The following is a 12,558-nucleotide window of genomic DNA, read 5'->3' as shown; positions in this document are numbered from 1 at the left end:
ACAGTTAAACTTAAAAGTTAAAATTAGATTTAAAATTAAAAAAGTGTTGGGTCCACAAGTAATTAATCTTATATACATATATATAAAAGTCTACAATTGATATGCATTAACATGATAATTAAGAGCTCATTTTGATTTGGAGAATGATCTCATTTTATTATTATAATTTTTTTAAATTTTTATATAAAATATAATAAATAAGTTAACTTTTTCAAATCTTGAAATAATAATTGTTAGATTGTATTTTCGTCAGGGCCTAAAACTCATGATACCGCCTCAGATCCATTACTTCGCTAGGTCCTACGAGCTTTAGAAATGCCGGCCAGAGCCCGAAAGGGCCCCATTGGTAGTCCATGGAGGGTCCTAGACCCATGCGAGTCGAAGGTAATCATCAATATTGAGATGAGACATTGTAAAAGAACATGGAAAATCATGATCAGGGAAAAAGGAAGAGACAACATCATGCAATTTTGTCAGAGACCCACGCCGCATTAAATAATTGATACTAAAAAAATCACATTGCATTAAATGCAATATGACAATAGAGACTCCGGGGAGAGGCATCCCTTTGCCCCAAAACATAAGACTTGGCTCTCATAACCTAGATGACTTAGTATAACAGGTCGCCCAGAACTGCGAGATAAAAGGGAGGATAAATTCAAGTCTATTGTCAATTATACACAACTGTTGTTTTATTCTTTAAAATGTTTTTATCTCTTCTCTATACTAACTTTGGCATTAGAGATTCCTTGGGCTACTGCAGGGCCACCCCTCTTCCGCCTCAGGACCTGCCGCAAGTGACAACTCGCGCGCTAAGTAACCTGACCTAAGGGTGTATGAAGCACGATGTAATAATATTAAATAATAATATTATAACAATATTTTATTCAACTTTCAACTTTTATTTAAAATCATTTCATCTCATTTATAAATCCAAACGAGTCATAAATCTATTTTATAATAAAAGTAATACTATATACACAGTTTTAGAATATATAAGTCATTTGCACCCTCTTTAAAAAAAGAAATGAGGTCTACTATTGAATTTTTTTTTTCACATTAATCACAAATTTAATCATTTTTTTAAAAGAGTGCGGGAGGCTTACACATTTTAGAATTGTAAATATAATTTCTTTTATAATAAAAAGAGTTTACAATTTGATGATCAGATTAACCCATGCTAATGTATAGATTTTTTTGGATAAGATTTTTGTGTAGACAAAACAGTTAAACTTAAAACTATTAGATTTAAAGTTACAGTGTATATTATATTTTAACCCCATTTTCATTTTGATATATGACAATATGATAATATCTATCAATCATTACATAAATTCTTATTTTAAAAATGATAAATTTAAAAATTAACATATAATGTTACATCCTCATAATAAGTCATCAGTTAAATCAAAGTGCAACATATGATATGTTGTTAATATCTATGGGATGATGTCAAAGGCCAGTGACATGATTGGTATAACCTCCAAGCATCTATAATAAATGTCTTGAATTTGAATCATTTTTTTTTAAATGTACAAAAAAAAAGTTTTTAAAACTGATTTAAATCATATCTACCTAATATATTTAATTAAAAAAAACTATTTTATATATTCAGATTTATTGGACCAATATCAAACTTTCTGTATGATAAAAGAAATATATTATTGCATAGAAGTTTTTTTTTTTTTTTTTAATTTGTTTATTTATTTATTTTCTATTACATAGAAGTTGATAGATCATAGAACATTGACATGAACAAATAAAAAAATTAATCCTGAAACTTATTGTGAAGTCTGACGTCACGTTCGGTCACCGCGCCATACCAAAAGGACCACGGGGAGGGGAGGCACAGAACGCCGAAACCACCGTCCAAGTCCTCGCTGACATCCACGTGGTATTACACGTAGCATGACGTCCGTGTCGCGATCAAAAGCCCGTCTCTGAATGGGCCACTGAACGTTGCAAGGGCGGTGATGGGGATTTTTAAAATTAAAATATTGATATTTTGTTATCGTAAGAGGAAAGGGACACGCGTAGAGGACAGGTGGCGACCCGTGGTGTGGTGGTGCTTCGGTGGAACGTGATCTTGCCGTTCTGGTAGCTGATTTTGGTTACGTCTCGGTCTCGTCTCTTTGCGGGCACGAGACGGGTGTTTTTGAACCATTCTGAACGTGCCGCGTGCTATGAGAGAAACATGTACTAATGCGGTTGGACGGAGATCACGTCTTTAATTGGCATTCGGCCCCTTTCTTCTGCACGTAGGATATGATACGAGGAGAGGGTGATGGTGAATATCACGTTTCAATGCCCCCACAACAAGAGAGACACGTAGCGCCAATCATGGATCGGTGCTCCTCTTTTGGTCCAGGACTAGTTTGCCTCCATCTACAGGGATATTTTTTTTAAAAAAAAAACTAACGTTACATTTATAAAAGTATTATATAAAAATAATATTATAAATTAATGTGATTAGTTTTATTTAATCAGTTAAATTTATTTTTCAATAAAAATAATTTTATAATTTAATAAATTATATTAAACCACATTAGTTTGTGAAATTATTTTTATATAATTATTTTATGACTAAAATATTTTCTATTTTTTTGTCATCATTTGTCACGTTATAAAGCATACACTAAAAGAAAAAAAATTTTATTAGGAAAATTCTTATACACTATACTATAATCACACATTCATTTTATTATGTAAAATGTGTCACGATTCACATTTATTTTTATTAAATATAATTCTTTATTAAATGATTTTTTATTATTTTATAATAAAACATGTGCCACATCTTTTTTTTTTTGATAATAGACTAAATTTCATTCATTGAAACCGAAGTTACATCTGTGACTAATCAATACAGGAAAATCCAGATTATCAGCCAAACTACTCAACTGTTTGGAGCTCCCCTGCCAACAAATCTCTTTGTGGCAGACATTGTCTAAACTTCTATACCTTCTCTCCTGACAGCAGTCAAAAGAGAAAGCGCTCTGTTAAAACAGAACTAAAATGACCTTACTTCCAAAGAAATAAGGTACACCCACGCTCCATCCTCTTAAAAGAGGAGGAGTACTACCACACTCACTCCTCCCAAGGAGGAAGAGTACTATCACCTACCTTCCTCCAAAAGAGGAGTAGGACAAAAACTCACATTCCTCCAAAAGAGGAGTGAGACACTAACATATTTCTTTTTTTATTTATAAAAACTAGAACAAACTAATACAGAAAAAAACAAAACAAAAAACTGATGGGCTGTAAAAACAAAAGATCCAGCCTAAGCCAAAAGCCCATCATATGTGTACATGGGGGCCCAACCCGATTAGGGTTCCATCTCTTCCTTCTGCCGCCGCCACCCACTAACACTGATATCCCCTCCGTTCGTGAGCCAACCACTACAAGAGAAACAGCACGGCAACCGAACGAGAGCAGCAAAACAGAGCAGCCCAGAGTCTTACCCAGGACCACCAACCTCGGCTCTGCCACTCCCATGGACGCCGTCTCACCCCTACCCAGGCCCACCGTCCTCGGCTCAGACCCACAACCCCCTGCTTATCCCAAAACCAGAGCAGCCCCGCCTCGGCTCAATCCACTTCTCCCGCTCCCCCGCCGTTTGCCTTCTCCCTCTCCGATTGCCTTCAACCCATCACGCTGAAAGACCACAGGAAGATCCCCGAAACAGGACAACCATTCCTTACTGAAGACCTTCGGACAGCCCATTACCGTCGTCGCGTGATGGGGTTGCTAACGCTGGCTTTGTAAGGCAGCCGCGTCTCTTCTACGTCCCCGACGCCTCTGGATTTCACTCGGGGGGAGTTTTCCTTTTTGGGCAGCAAGGGGGCGGCCCCGTAGCTATGGAGACAAGCACCGGTACCCATTTTATTCAAGAGCCGAAACAAACACACCATAAAACTAGAAAAGCAGAAAAACAAGGATGAAAAAAAACTAACAAAACATGAAAAACATGAAAAGGAGAGGGGAGGGAGGGAGGAGCCGAGGCTCCTCCCTCTGAGGAGGTTTTCTGTTTGGTTTTCTAGAGAGAGGTGGGAGCTTCTCTCTCTAGGGGTTTTCAAGAGCGCTTCCAGCTGTTATGTGCCACATCTTATATAATGAAATAAAAGTAAAATGAAAACGTTATATATAACATTACTCATTTTATTGATATGGAATAAAAGAAAATGAGAAATACGTATTTATTGGCTCAGATGTAGTTTTATTGGAATAGCCATTGTTTTCATTAAAGGGGAGGATGGGGCTTTGGATTCTAAATTTTATTAGTTATTTCTTTATAACGACAAAATGAAAGAAAGGGGGATTATGTGAAGTTGCCATGATAGAATCAAGGGGTGAGAGTACTTGTAATATAATTGATAACGCTCGTGAATTTATAGACATAAAGATCACAAGAAATAAGCGGGTTTAATTTCATATAAATGGATTTTAGTCTATTTTAAAGACTATGGATTATGTCAATTAGGTCACAGACCTTTAGCTAGTCCAAATTAATTGATCCTATAAAATTCAACTAATAAATACATTAATTTTGGGTGAACCTTCGAAACCCATAATCAACCAATATAATTTGAATAAGTTCTGTTTTCAAATTGTTTAATTTTATATGCCTTCGTTGTTTTTAAAATGTAATGTTATTATTAGTATTTGATCGCTACTTAATGTTTTAAACTATTAATTTTATTTTTGTTAATATGTAATTATTTTTGTAGAGATAATAATTTTTTTGTAGAGATATTGAACATAAAACACTTTATCGTGATTTACTAGTAATTATGAATGATTTATATATTTATAATTGTATCATATATAAAATTATTGTTAATTGAATCAAAACAAATGTATAAATAAACTCAACCCATTTATATGAAATGAATTAAAGAGGTTAAAATAAGGCATGCTCAACTTAACCCAATGAGGATTGATAATTAAGCAGGTTATGTGTAACACCCCGTTCCTGTAGAATAGAGATGTTACTAACGTATATAACATATTGTTTGGTAAAGATATTCATATCTTGAAATATCTTATTTATTGAAAACATTAATTAAATTGAATATAATTAGTTTTGAAAACATAAAATTGAAAACGTCAAAATAAACTAATCCTACGCGTGACTTTTTATCCAAAAATCATAAAAGAAACTAAGTCATTGCACTAGATCTACTTCTGGTCCTACAGCTTTACATCCTTACAATCATCATCTGTGACAGTTAAACATATAAGAGAATAAATAACAAATAAAAAAATAAAAATAAGTTGAATACTCAGTAAATAATACATCATATCGTAAAACATAACTTAACAAGACTTAAGTTTTGAAAGACTCTTCAAACAAACATATATCATTCACAGATTCTCATAGTATGTCTATTCATCATTAACATGAGTGGAAACATACGTAATCATGGCAAACATATAAACATGAATGCATAAATTTATTGTTTATCTTGTCTTTTACTTATTATATTATGAATCACACTTGAATCTGTGGCATCCCATAACTTATCATAACATGGAGTGAAACACGGACTCACTTAACATAAAGTGAACCACGCTTGAGTTTATGACACCGTATAACATAACTTGTGGTGAGCACACCTAAGTCCGTGTGATCCTTAACATAATTTGAGATGAACACAGTTAGGTCCGTGTATTCTTAACATATTTTGTGATGAACACACTTAGGTCCATATTATCCTTAACATAACTTGTGATGAACACGCTTAGGTCCGTGTCATCCTTAACATAACTTGTAATAAACACACTTAGGTCTGTGTCATCCTTAACATACTTGAAGTGAAACATGCTTAGGTTCGTGTTTCACTTAACATATGGTGAACCACGCTTAGGTCTGTGACATCGTTTTAACATAGCTTGTGGTGAACACGCTTAGGTCTGTGTCACCCTTAAAACATCTTATCTTTCTTAATGCATGAGAACTTATTTAATATTATAAACTTTTCTAGCATGACATATACTTGTAAATGACATAGCATAACATAACATATCCTTGTTTGTGGCATAGCATAACATGACATATTCTTGTACATAACATAATATGATCTACACATAAACATTCCATGACATACATGATCTTAGTTCTATATGAACTTTACCTAACATACTTGATCTAAATACTTCATAATATTACATAGCATATAAGATTTAATCACTACATGAACATGACATACATAATCTAGGTACTACATAAACATGGCATATATAAGTTGGCTATTTTATTACATGGCATACTTGACTTAAATTACTACATGAACATTTTATGATTTCCATGTGATTTTAAAATCATTCACTTCATCAAACAACAAATTCATTCATACAAGCATAATGTCATAATTTATCAAAAGTCGTGAAATGAATCTAACCTCGACTTAGCTTGTAGCCTAGCATGGACAAACATCATATTTTCGTACACCATTAGAAAAGTTATAGTACACATGCAATTATATAATCATACGAATTATCTCTTTGCGCATTTTCCACAATGTCACGTCGTAGCTCATAACCTATACGAGGCACTAATCATTACTAACTTTTTTAGAAAAATGTGTCTAAACATTCTAAATACTTAAAATAATACCAAAAATATAATTTAATAAATATTCAATTATACAAAGATTTCATAAAATAATAACATTTAAAACTCATATCATAATATTTAATATTGCGTGCAAACATATGTCTTAATAATTTTATAAAAAAATTAGTTAAATGTTAATTGGAATATTAACTAAAATAATAGGCTAAAAAAATATAAAAGAATATCTTAAAAGTATACTTTAAAATATGCTTAAAATTCCTTAAATATTTTTTATAAAAATAAGTTTGTGGGCTCATATTTATTCATGTAAAACTTTAGGTTAATCTAAATTTCAGCGCAGCCTCAATTAAAGAAAACAGCTTATTTATGCTACTAAAATAGTTTTTGTAAACAAAACCAGCCCAATTTAAAACAGTATATTATTTTATAAAATCAGCCCCTTCAGTAAAATAGGAGGCCCCAGGGCCCATGTGGAGAAATCAGCCCATGTACAGTACAAGTTAAAACAAAGATATGTGATAGACATCTAAGGGCAATTACAGGAAGGCCATGGAAAGTGGGTTGAAGGTTATTTTTGTAAAACTCATAATAATGCATGGACTTTTTGGAGAAGTCAAAAACAGAAGAAATAAAAGAAAGAAGCACAGAGGCTAGGAGATATTTTCAGTCGAAAAAGACATTTGAGGAACAAGGGCAGCAAGGTAAATTTGTAATTACTAAGGTTTGAAGTCTGAACATGTACAGAGGCTATAAGATATTTTGCTTAAAAATTGCCATAAAAAGTTGACAAATGATAGTGGGCTGCAAATTGCCATGTGAATGGGTTGTTGGGTCTTATTTGAAATTATTTAAATCACTAAGCAAAAACCATAAGCAAGCTAAATAATTTACCCGTGAAACACAAGGAGTTCATTTGAGAGGGAGTTCATGTGATGGACTCACCGACAGAGAAGAAGGCTGTGGGTGGCGGTGGATCTGAGAACTAGTCAAGGCGGCACAAGTGAAAATGTGCAGATTTCTTTCACTGTGTAGGACAGATTTCTTGCATTTATTTTTGAAGGGTCTCCGGTGAGTTTTGTAAATGAGGGGGATGGAGGTCTAATGAGTGATCTGGAGGGATTTGAATTTGACTAGACTTTGGAAAAACTATTCTCACAAAGAAAGAAACACTGAGAGGATAAGAGTTTTGAAGTGTTTTAATTGAAAAAAAAAATAGTTTTCTGATTAGGAAATCAAGCAGAGAAACAAAAGGGGTTTATAGTTATCAAAAGATGAATCCTATTCGAAAGAAAAAAATACCCCCTCAAAATATATATGATAAAAATAACAATAAATTGATAATAATAATAATAATAATAATAATAATAATAATAATAATAATAATAATAATAAAATCATTCTGGATCTAGATGTTACATTATGTGAGTTTTGTCATGTTGTGTCTTCCATTATTTATATGGGTCGTATTGAGTTTTAGAATTTGATTCATTTAAACGAGTTAAGTTCAACTTAACTCATATGATCTAAGACTCATAACTTGATACGATATAAAGACAATCCACAAATATGAATTGCAAACCCTACTTAAGAGTTATGGCCCATCTTGACTATTTAGTTATTAAATAAAACTAGGAAAATACTATATGTGACGCCCCTAAATCCCCACGCCCGAACACGGGGAAATCGAGACGTTCGAATGGTGACAACCCGGGTCACCATCCCATCGACGAGTGCCAAGTGTGTGCAAAAGCAACAAATGTGCACAGAAGAACACGCAGCGGATAACGAAAGTCATAACTAAGTACCAGAATTGTCTTAACGTAATATAAGCTGTTTAAAACGTACATAGATAAAATATTACAAAAACACAAATACAGCTTTAAACAAATATAAAATATAGCATCAGCAACCCGGTGGAGCCGCATCCTCGGGCTCAGCCTCCTTCTCTTCGTTCTCTAACTCTGCACCAAAAGCTACGGAACCAAAAATGGTACCATAGGTAAGTAAAACCCAAATACTACCAGATAAAAACACATAGAACTCAAACAATATGCATGAAATATGCCCAATGCACAAAACCCAAAGACACAGTTTTCCACACACGCCAAAAACCCATTTGGCCCAAAAACACATCCTTTCCAGAACACACGCCAAAGTCACATTTTATCCGTATGCACCATGACCTCCCCTAGGGGTCATCCGCACACCCTGGCTCCAGTGCCACACCGCAGAATACCACCACGCATGTGACACCTAACGAGCGATGTCCAGTTCCGTGCCCCGCACGTTCGTAGCCAAGCATCCTCTAGCCCTCACCAGCGAAGGGCCACAGAGTCGGTGCGTAGAGCGATGCTCAGTTCCGCGCCCGGCGCGTTCGTAGCCAAGCAACCCCTAGCCCCCGCTCCCGTCGTCTAGCGACAACTCAGGGGACATCACTCAGTTTATTCCGCTCCCGAGTGACCAGAGGAGCTCCACCGGGATAATACCCCATCCCGGCTTGGGGTCGTGATACACACGCACCCGTAAGACCACTTACGCCAATACACAGGCTTTTCACACATAAATAAAAACACACGTGCATGCACCATGAAATGCCATATCAATGCATAATAAAATAACCAACAACATAAATCAATAAAACAAGTAACTCCGTCCTCCATCCATCCGACCCCCGAACTCCTCGGACTCAGTCCGGAATCAACCAACCAGCAGATTAATTAATTGAAAGAGCAATATATATTTAAATCTGAAAATAGGGTTTGGAAAATACTTACAGCGCTATATGGCAATTTTATAAAACACGCGGCGTTGCAAACGGCGCCGAAAAAGCAACGTCACAGTGAAAATTCACTGTGGCTGTGGGTTGTGAAAAACCCACTTTTGAACGGGGACAAACTAGGGCTTGGGATTGATAGGGAATGGTCTAGGGATGGTTGTGAAACTATTAGAAGTGGTGGTTGGCCGTGGGTGGCGGCGGAATCGCCGGAAATAGGCCGGATTTTCCAAAAAGGAAAGCTAGCTAGTAGGAGCTGTTCCGGTGGTCGTTGGAGGCCAGAAATACGTGAGTTAGGACGGCAAGGTACCGGTGATGAAGTGGTGAAGAAATGGTGGCCGGAGGTGGAGCGACGGCGGCGGATCGGAGGAAAAACCGTGGAGGCGTTGGAGAGCTTTTCCGGCCAAACGGCCGGCCGGATGGGGGTGGAAACTGGTGGGGAGGTGCGCCGGAGGGAGACGAACCGAACGGCACCGGCGGTGAGCCGCACGGTGGCCGGACGGCGGTAGATCGGGGTGAAAGGCGTTCCGGCGTGAGGGAGAGAGGAGAGAGAGAGAGGCCGGGGGGGAGGGTCGATCGGGGAGAGAGAAAGGAAAAAAAAGAAAAAGAAAGGAAAAAGAAAAAAAGAAAAAGAGAAAAAGGAAAAAGAAAAGGAAAAAGAAAAGAGATGTAGGGAAAAGATGAGGTCTAATCCTCATTCCGGGAAACAAAACTAAACCGCTAAAAAGAGATTAAAAACCACAAAACAACTAAAAGAAATAAAACACAACGTCAAATAAATTAAAAACCAATTTTAAAACGTAAATAAATTAAAATAAATAACTGATATATTAATTAAAATAAAAACAATTATTTCAGCGAAAATACACTCAAAAGCGGGTCATCACATCCTCCCCTCCTTAAAAACAATTTCGTCCTCGAAATTGTAGATCAACCACCAACTTAAAACAAGCCACAAGAAAGCACATAAACCATCTGTGATCAAGATTAAGACACATACCTTCCTTATTCGAACAAATACGGGTACTGCTCCCTCATGTCCGCTGCTCGCTCCCAAGAGAAGTCTTGAGCTAACGGATCTCCCCAAGCCACTTTAACTAAAGGTATCGTCTTGGACCTTAACTGTTGCTCATTCCAATCCAAAATCTGCGACGGAACAACTTCATAAGTGAGATCCGGTTGCAACTGAATACCCGCTTGGTCGACGAAGCGTGGTTCTTGCTGTCCAAAGCTCTTCTTCAGGGATGATACGTGGAAGACATCATGAACATCCCCAAAATAATCTGGCAAAGCAACTCTATAGGCGACGGACCCTACTCTCTCCAGAATCTGAAAAGGGCCGACGTACCTCGGATCTAGCTTCCTCTTCTTACCAAAACGCTTAACACCTCTCATGGGAGAGACTTTAAGGTAAACCCAATCACCAACTTCAAACGACAACTCTCTCCTCCTGGTATCAGCGTAACTCTTCTGGCGACTCTGAGCTGCCGCCATTTTATCTCTGATGATCCGGACTTGGCTTTGCATCTCTTGAATTATTTCGGGTCCAATTACCCTACTCTCCCCAACTTCATCCCAACACAAGGGCGACCTACACTTTCTCCCATAAAGAGCTTCATAGAGAGCCATCTGAATGGTCGCATGGAAGCTGTTATTGTATGCAAACTCGATGAGCGGCAAATGGTTTTCCCAACTTCCTTGGAATTCCATGACACATGCTCGCAACATGTCTTTCAGGGTCTGAATGGTGCGCTCTGACTGGCCGTCTGTCTGCGGGTGATAAGCAGTACTGAACTTCAACTTAGTACCCAAAGCTGCCTGCAAACTCTTCCAGAACTGCGACGTAAACCTTGGGTCTCGATCCGACACTATACTCTTTGGTACGTCGTGTAGTCGCACTATCTCTTTGACATACAAACGGGTCAACTTACCCAAAGAGTCGGTATTATTAACAGGCAGAAAATGAGCACTCTTCGTTAACCGGTCCACAATCACCCAAACAGAATTCTTCCCACTAGGCGTTCTCGGCAAACCCACTACGAAGTCCATCGTGATGTCATCCCACTTCCACTCAGGAATAGGGAGGGGTTGGAGCATACCTGCAGGTCTCTGGTGCTCGGCCTTCACCTGACGGCACGTGTGGCATTTCTCCACATATAAGGCAACGTCCTTTTTCATTCCATCCCACCAGTAATTTTTCTTCAAGTCTCGATACATCTTTGTACTGCCGGGATGAACTGAATACGGGGCCGCATGAGCTTCCGCCATGATCCGTTCTTTGAAATCTGAGTCCTTTGGGACCACTCTGCGATCTCGGAACTGAAGTATCCCATCATTATTCATGCTATAATGCAACGGCCCTCGAGATTTTCGGACTCTTTTCCTGATGTTCAACAGTTTCGGATCCTTTCTTTGGAGAGCTTTCAATTCTTCAAAATCAGTTACCCGAATATCAAGAACTGAAGACAAAATCTCTACTTGCTGCGAACTCTCTATAAGGAGCCTTCTCATCCCACAAAGCAACGACTCCAATTCTGACGGCTCGGCTTCATCTTCCAAATGTGACTTCCGGATCAAAGCATCAGCAACTATATTAGCCTTCCCCGGATGGTACTTGATCTCACACTGATAGTCACTGATTAGCTCCAGCCATCGCCTCTGCCTCATATTCAGATTTTTCTGGGAAAACAAGTGCTTCAAACTCTTGTGATCCGTAAATACCTCGCAAACTTCCCCATACAAGAAGTGCCGCCAGATCTTAAGGGCAAAAACAATCGCAGCCAATTCTAGATCGTGCGTCGGATAATTCTTTTCATGGTCCTTTAGCTGACGAGATGCATAGGCTACAACCCGTCCTTCCTGCATAAGGACACAACCCAAACCAAACTTAGACGCATCACTGAAGACTACGAATGGCTTATGCGGTTCTGGGAGTGCTAACACTGGTGCCGTTGTCAACCTGTTCTTTAATTCCTGGAAGCTTCTCTCACATTTCTCTGACCAAACAAATTCTGTATTCTTCCGAGTCAAAGCTGTGAGAGGTCCGGATAGGCGAGCAAAACCCTTTACAAATCTTCGGTAGTAACCAGCGAGCCCCAAGAAACTCCTGACCTCGCGCACTGTTGTCGGGTGCTGCCATGACAATATGGCTTCTACCTTACTAGGATCAACTGCCACTCTGCCCCGGGAAATTACATGCCCAAGAAAT

The sequence above is a fragment of the Carya illinoinensis genome, chromosome 15 (assembly GCF_018687715.1).
Source record: "Carya illinoinensis cultivar Pawnee chromosome 15, C.illinoinensisPawnee_v1, whole genome shotgun sequence".
In the NCBI taxonomy this organism is placed as follows: domain Eukaryota; kingdom Viridiplantae; phylum Streptophyta; class Magnoliopsida; order Fagales; family Juglandaceae; genus Carya; species Carya illinoinensis.
The sequence above is the reverse complement of the archived record's forward strand: the minus strand, read 5'-3'. Positions refer to the sequence as shown.